The sequence below is a fragment of the Penaeus monodon genome, chromosome 4 (genome assembly GCF_015228065.2).
Source record: "Penaeus monodon isolate SGIC_2016 chromosome 4, NSTDA_Pmon_1, whole genome shotgun sequence".
Classification (NCBI taxonomy): domain Eukaryota; kingdom Metazoa; phylum Arthropoda; class Malacostraca; order Decapoda; family Penaeidae; genus Penaeus; species Penaeus monodon.
The window spans coordinates 4,520,259-4,528,117 of NC_051389.1; the positions used below are offsets into that span (position 1 = coordinate 4,520,259).

The 7,859-nt window shown below is 45.7% G+C and overlaps 1 protein-coding gene across 1 annotated transcript in view; it reads left to right on the plus strand.

Moving 5' to 3' along the window:
* The first annotated feature begins 6,479 nt into the window (after positions 1 to 6,479).
* Positions 6,480 to 7,859, plus strand: part of LOC119568810 (formin-like protein 14) — a 103,481-nt gene continuing 102,101 nt past the window's right edge. The window contains exon 1 of the mRNA XM_037917257.1: positions 6,480 to 6,529. The gene's annotated coding sequence lies outside the window, so the exon portion shown is untranslated. The remainder of the gene's footprint in view (positions 6,530 to 7,859) is intronic.

The window sequence follows — 7,859 nt, forward strand, 5'->3', positions numbered from 1 at the left end:
TCTCCCTACCCTCTCGTTTCATGCATATTTTCGCGAACTTACGTTGTTTTTGTCATGCAAAGTATTTTTGGTCCATTTTTATGCAAAATGCCATATGCCATATTTTCACTTTTTCTTTTGTGTTATTTTGCTTTATGTCTTTGGATGAGTGCACATGTTGACACGCACGCACTCACATACGTACACGTTAAGACACATACGCACACACACGCACGCGCACACGCACACGCACACGCACACGCACACGCACACCACACACACACACACACACACACACACACACACACACACACACACACACACACACACACACGCACACACACACACACACACACGTTTCCCCCCTAGATACACTTATACATAATCCCATTTCCCTCCCTCCCCTCCTCCTCTCCCCCTCCCCTCCTCCTCTCCCCCTCCCCTCCTCTTCTCCCCCTCCCCTCCTCCTCTCCCTCCCACCTCCTCCTTTCCTCCCCTCTCTCTCTCTCTCTCCCTTTCCCCTCCTCCCTCTTCCCCTCACTCCCCCTCCCCCCTCTTCCCCTCACTCTCCCTCTCCCCCCTTCCCCTCACTCTCCCTCCCCCTCTCTCCTCCCCCCCTTTCTCTCCCTCCCCCCTCCCCTCTCTCCCCCTCCCTCCCCCTCCCTCCCCGCGTGACCTCAGTCCTCCGGCGGCGAGCGACTCAGCCTTGTAAGGGAGGTGAGGACTTAGGGATCCGCCCTCAGAAGGACGGGCTGGGGGGGGGGGGGTGATGGAGGGGGAGGGGGTGATGGAGGGGGAGGGGGGTGATGGAGGGGGCATGTTGGAGGAGGGGGGAGAGGGTAAAAGAGTGAGGGGGGTGATGGAGGGGGAGGGGGAGGAGGGGTGATGGAGGGGGAGGGGGAGGAAGGGTGATGGAGGGGGAGGGGGAGGAGGGGGGATGGAGGGGGCATGTTGGAGGAGGGGGGATGGAGGGGGAGGGGCATGTGGTAGGGGGAGGAGGGGTGATGGAGGGGGCATGTGGGAAGGGAGGAGGGGAGGGTCGCCGTAGCTGTTGGACGTGGTGATTTTTTTTTTTAATAAATGTTGTTTTCTAGTGTTTTCTTTCTCTCTCTTTTCTTTCTCTTTCTTTCTATCTTTCTTTTTTTTTCTTTCTTTCTCATTCTCTCATTCTCTTTCTTTCTCTCTCTTTCTTTCTTTCTCTTTCTTTCTCTTCCTATTCGTGGTTTTATTATTTTCCTTTGGCATTAGTTCCCTTTTTCGTTCCTTTCTTTTTCTCCTCCTAAACCTCCTGTTCTTCCCCCTTTCCTTTTACGTTTTAATCCTCTTCTTGTCTCTTCTCCTTCCCATTCGTAAGCTTCATCTCCTTCACCTCCTCTTCGTGCGTTCCTTCATTCCTTCTCTCCTCCTTCTTCATCCTCCTCGTCTCTTTCTTCTTCCTCCTCCTCCTCCTTTTCCTTTCTACGTGTCCTCCTCCTCTTCCTCCTCCTCCTTCCTCCTCCTCCTCCTCCTCCTCCTTCTTTATTCTTCTTCGTACTCCTCGTTCTTCCTCCTCTTCCATTTCCTCCTGCTTACTCTTCCATCCTCTTATCTCTTTTCCTTCTCCACCCTCTCTTCCTCTTTCTCCTCTCCCCTCTCCCCTTCCTTCTTCTCCTTCTCCTTTTCCATCTTCTTTCCCTCCTCCTCCCCCTCCTCCTTCTCCTTCTCCTTCTCCTTCTCCTCCTCCTCCTCTCTCCTCCTCCTCCTCCTCCTCCTCCTCCTCCTCCTCCTCCTCCTCCTCCTCCTCCTCCTCCTCCTCCTCCTCCCCCCCCTCCACCCTCCACCTCCTTCCCCTCACCCCCCCCCCCAAACCACCCTCCCCCCACCCCCTCCCTCCCTCGAAACTCATCACGAGCGTCATTATCACGAGCAATTATCATTATTTCGATCACTATCATCAGCGCTATCGTTTCATAATTAAACTCGCTCGTTTGCATTCACGCGGCGTCCCAGCACACACACGGCCTGGCACGTTCTACCTGTAATTTACCTTCTTGCCGTCGGGGAAGTTATGGAAAGGTGGGAAAACACGTCCATTTTTATCCCATACTGATCGTTGGGTGTGTGTGGATGTGTGTGTGTGTGTGGATGTGTGTGTGTGTGTGTGTGTGTGTGTGTGTGTGTGTGTGTAGGATATATACATGGGTGAGTAAGTCCTGTCCATACATCCGTACGTCCGTTCGTTCGTTCGTTTGTCCGTCATCCGTCTCTCTGTCTCTCTCTCTCTCTCTCTCTCTCTCTTCTCTCTCTCTCTCTCTCTCTCTCTCTCTCTCTCACTCTCTCTCTCTCCTCCCCTCTCTCACTCTCTCTCTCTCTCACTGTCTCTCTCTCTCTCTCTCTCTCTCTCTTCTCTCCTCTCTCTCTCTCTCTCTCTCTCTCTCTCTCTCTCTCTCTCCTCTCTCTCCTCTCTCTCCTCTTCTCTCTCTCTCTCCTCTCTCTCTCTCTCTCATCTCTCTCCATCTTCTCTCTCTCTCTCTTCTCGCTCTCTCTCTCTCTCTCTCTCTCTCTCTCTCTCTCTCTCTCTCTCTCTCTCTCTCTCTCTCTCTCTCTCTCTCTCTCTCTCGAAACAGAGACAGAAAGAAAGGAAGAAATGCCTCTATGTGTATTTAAATGTATACTTGTGTACACATACATATACCTCTATGCGTATTAAAATACACACATCTGTACCTGTGCGTGTGTCTGTACCACTGAAAGTCCGTTCATATGGGCGGTTTCCTCTGCAACTTCATAATTGTTGTTGTTGTTGTTTTTGTAAGTTTTTGTATTTTTATTAGTGTTGGTATTAGTTTTTTTATTGTTATTGTGGTTGTTGTTATCATTTTCATCGTCATCGCCATCGTCATCGTCATCGTCATCGTCATCATCGATATTATCATCATTATTATTATTTATATTATCACTTTTGTTGTTGTTAGTAATCATAATTGTACCAGCATTATCACCATCATCATTATCGTTATTACTGTTATTATTATTTTACTTTTTATGTATAACCCCCCCCAAAAAAAAAAAAAAAAAAAAAAAAAAAAAAAGTGAGGAAATATGGCAATTGATTTTCTCTCTGTCTCTCTCTCTCTCTCTCTCTCTCTCTCTCTCTCTTTCTCTCTCTCTCTCTCTCTCTCTCTCTCTCTCTCTCTTTTTCCGTTTATTTTCTTTTATTTTCTTTTTTTTTCGTTTTTTTCATTTTTTTTTCTTTACTTTTTTTTTTCTTCGTTTCTCGTTCCTCTTTCCGTTTATTTTCTTTTTTTCTTATTTAATTTTTTTATTTTTTTTTTATTTTTTTATTTTTTTATTTTCTGTTCTCTTTTTTCTTTTCTTTTTTCTTTTTCTTTTTTCTTTTCTTTTCTTTTCTTCTTTCCATTTTCATTTCTTTTCAAGTTTTTCTCTTCTTTTCTTCTCTTCTCTTCTCATGCTTTCCCCACTTCCCTCCCTTCGCTGCTCTTCTCTTATCTCTCTTCTTCTCTCTCTTCTCTCTTTTATTCTCATTTATCTCTCGTTCTTTTCTTCTCCTTTTTATCCTTCCGTACCTTTCTCTTCCCTTACTTTCTCTTGATTCTCTTTGTTTCTTCTGCCCTCTCTTCTCCTTTTCACTCCTCTCTCCTCTTCGCTCTTCTCTTATCCTCTCTTCTCTCCTCTTCTCTCTTCTCCTTTCCTGGTTCTTTGTTTTTTGCCACTCGCTCTCAGGCTTTGCTCTCTCTCTCTCTCTCTCTCTCTCTCTCTCTCTCTCTCTCTCTCTCTCTCTCTCTCTCTCTCTCTCTCTCTCTCTCTCTCTCTCTCTCTCTCTCTCTCTCTCGAGACAGAGACAGAAAGAAAGAGAGAGAAAGAGAAAGAGACAGAGACAGAAAGAAAGAAAGAGCTTTGCTCTCTCTCTCTCTCTCTCTCTCTCTCTCTCTCTCTCTCTCTCTCTCTCTCTCTCTCTCTCTCTCTCTCTCTCTCTCTCTCTCTCTCTCGAGGCAGAGACAGAAAGAGAAAGAGACAGAGACAGAAAGAAAGAAAGAAAGAGATAAGAGAGAAGAACAAGAACAAGACACAGACAGACAGACAGACAAAGAGAAACACCCTTTCACACCGAAAGCGTCTGTCACCTCTTCTCCATCACGCTCCGCCTCCCAAGACTTCGCTATGGTTTCCGATCGTTACGAATTTGCCTTCGAACAGACCGCACTGTTATCTTTAACATACGGTTATGGCGGATCGATGACTGAGGTAGGAGATTTTGAGAAAGTAGAGAGAGAGAGAAGAAGGAAGGAGTGGAGGGAAAAAGATTGAGTGAGATAGAGAGAGAAGGATAGAGAGGGAGGGAGAGAGAAGAAGAGGTGGGGAGGGAGGGAGAGAGAAGGAAAGAGAGAGAGGGAGAGAGAAGAAGTGGGGAGGGGGAGGGGAGAGGGAGAGAGAGAGGAGAGGAGAGAGAGAGAGGAGAGAGAGAGAGGGGAGAGAGAGAGAGAGAGAGAGAGAGAGAGAGAGAGAGAGAGAGGATGAGAGAGAGAGAGAGAAAGAGAGAGAGAGGAGAGAAGAGAGAGAGAGAGAGAGAGAGAGAGAGAGAGAGAGAGAGAAGATAAATGAGAAAACGATTTTATTGAAAGAGTTTGTCCTCAATAAAATTTATATTCTCTGCAAAAATAAAGAGAGAAATATTACACGCCTGTCTATATGCCCCACCGATTTGAGAGATTCATCACTTTAACGCTGATATTATCCTTATACTGTGTTAGAGGCAGCCAAATAATTTTATGTGTATATACAGTATATAAATATACACACGCACACGCACACACACACGCACATGGACACACACACATACACATACACATACACATACACATACACATACACATACACACACACACACACACACACACACACACACACACACACACACACACACACACACACACACACACACACACACACACACACACACACACACACACACACACACACACACACACACACACACACACACACACACATTTAACAATCTTTTTTTCTTTTTTTTCTCTTTCTCATTCTATAGAATAAAAAAAAAGTAACTGAAGCCTTAGCCAATGAACCAAGCGAACACATTATCATCACTAAGAAAAATCCCCCATTACCCCATTGCAAATAACAATATCATAGTAACAACACGCGAATTAGGGTGATACGTATCTACAGGGCCTCACTGTATCGCAAACCACGCTATGTTCAAAGGCGACGGCGCTATATATCATTGGGGTAACACTGGAATAGCGTGAGAGGGAGAGGGAGAGGGAGGGAGGGTGGAGGGAGGGAGGGGGGATGGGAGGGAGGGGGATGGGAGGGAGGGTGGATGGGAGGGAGGGGGGATGGGAGGGAGGCAGGGTGGGTGGGAGGGAGGGGGGGGGAGGGAGGGAGGGAGGGAGGGAGGGAGGGAGGGAGGGAGAGAGAGAGATAGAGTTAGAGAGAGAGAGAGAGAGAGAGAGAGAGAGAGAGAGAGAGAGAGAGAGAGAGAGAGAGAGAGAGATTCTATAGGGTGACGCGTGAAATGTGGTGTGAATGTCCCTAGGTTCTTGTTTGTACGGTGGATGAAGAGACGAAGGAGAAGGGATAGAAGGGAAAGGAGAAGAAGTAAAGATAAGAGAAGAAGAGGGAAAGGGAGAATAGGAGAAAGAAGAAGAAGGAGAGAGAGAGAGAGAGAGAGAGAGAGAGAGAGAGAGAGAGAGAGAGAGAGAGAGAGAGAGAGAGAGAGAGAGAGAGAGGAGAGAAGAGAGAGAGAAAAGGAGAACGGGCGGCTCTTAAAACTCAAAAAAACGGCGTGACAAAAAGATGAGGTCAAAGGTCAGTGTCTCTTGTGGCCGCAGGAAGGAAGTCGAGATCGTACTAATGCTTGGCACTTTTACGTTCTTGCGCTCGATCTATGGGGATGGGTGCTCGCGTTGGGGGGAGGGGGGAAGGAGGAGGGGGGGCGTGGGGGGGAGAAGAGAGGGAGGGAAAGGGAAGGAGGGGGAGGAGGGGTGTGGGGTGTGTGTGGAGAGGAAGAGAGGGAGGGAAAGGGAGGGAGGGAAGGAGGAGGGGAGTGGGATGTGTGGGGGGAGGGATGGGGGGGGAGGGAAGGGGGAGGGTGGGGCATTGCTTTTGGTATTAGTGTTTTGTGTGTGTGGTGTGTGTTTGTGTGTGTGTGTGTGTGTGTGTGTGGGTGTGGGGTGTGTGTTGGTGTGTGTATGTATTTTGAAAAGTAGTGTGTGTGTGTGTATGTATGTATGCATGTATGTTGTATGTATGTATGTGTTTGTTTGTGAGTGTGTGTGTATGTATTGTGTGTGTGTGTATCTGTCTATATGTGTGACTACACAAAACGTTCAGCAGATAGATTTTAAATAAAATCAAAAACTACTTGAAAATAACAAATGCACCTTATTTCCCAATACTGAAAGTTTAAATGCACCCGATTCTTACACAGAATTAGTAAAAATAAAAAAAAATCTATTTTTTTCTCTCTCTTTTCTCCTTAGGTTTCCTGCCGTCTCTTCACTCTCCCGAACGCCCTCTCACGGTAAGTTATACATGCTTCGATACGTGCTCTGTCTGTCTGTCTGTCTGGGTGGATGGGTAGGTGGGTGAGTGGGTGGGTGTTTGTTTGTTTGTTTTGGGGTTTGTCTTTTTTTCTATCTTCTTCTCTCTTTTATCTTCTTTTTTTTTCTTTTTTCTTTTCTTTCTCTTTCTCTCTCTTATCTCCCTTCTCCTTCTATCTCTTCTTCTCCTTTATTTCTCTCTTTCTATCTCTCTCTTTTTTTCCTCTCTTTTCTCTCTTTTCTCTCTCTCTCTTCCTCCTTTCTCCTCTCCTTCTTCTCTCTTCCTCCTTTTCTCTCTCTCTCTCTCTATCTATCTATATTATTATCTCTTTCTTTCTTTCTTTCTTTTTTTCTTTCATCCTCCTCCCCCCTCCTCTCTCTCTCCCTCCCCCCCTCCCTCTCTTTTAAAACTATTCCCCCGTCTAAAATTTATCTACTACTGTTGTTTGTCTTCTCTCTTTCTAGACCTCTAAGGATGATCGTGATTCTTAATCGTATTTTATTCCCTTCAAAAGAAATGGGAGAAAAAAGACAAATTTTTATGATGATTATGATTTGATGAAGGGTAATAAAATGAAATAGTAATGATGATGATGATAATAATAATAATAATAATAAAAATAATAGAATGATGATGATGATAAAAATAATAATAATAATGAAAATAAAAATTTAAAATAAAAATTTAATGATGATAATAGTATAATAATGTTAATAATAATAGTGATGATGATGATAATATAATAATAATGATAATAATAATAATAATAACAATGATAAAAACAACAACAACAAAAACGTAAACAAAAGACAAACCCAATCCACACCCCCTCCCCCTACCCCCCTCTCCTCCCCCCAAATTCATACCCCTCCTTCCCTGCCTTCCCCCCAATCCATACCCCCTCCCCTCCTTCCCCCCCTCCCCCAAGCCAAGAAACCAGCCAATCAGAAAACAACATTGTGTTCACAGCGCCCCCTCGCGTTACCTGCAATGCAAGAACCGACCTCATGGCGAGTTAATGGAAAATGAGAAAAAAAAAACTGGGTCCTTAGGAAAAAAAAGAAAAAGAATAAGATTGAGAGGGTGGGAGGGAAGGAGAGCGAGAGAAGGAGGGGGAGGGAAGGAGGGGGGAGGGAGAGGGAGAGAGAGGAATGGGGGGGGAGGGAGAGGGAAGAATGGGGGAGGGAGGGAGAGGGAAAGAGAGAGAGAGAGAGAGAAAAGAGGGGGTGAGGGGAGGAGAAAAAGAAGAGAGAGAGAGAAGAAAAAAAGAGAGAGAGAGAAGAGAGAGAGAGAAGAGAGAGGGAAAAAGA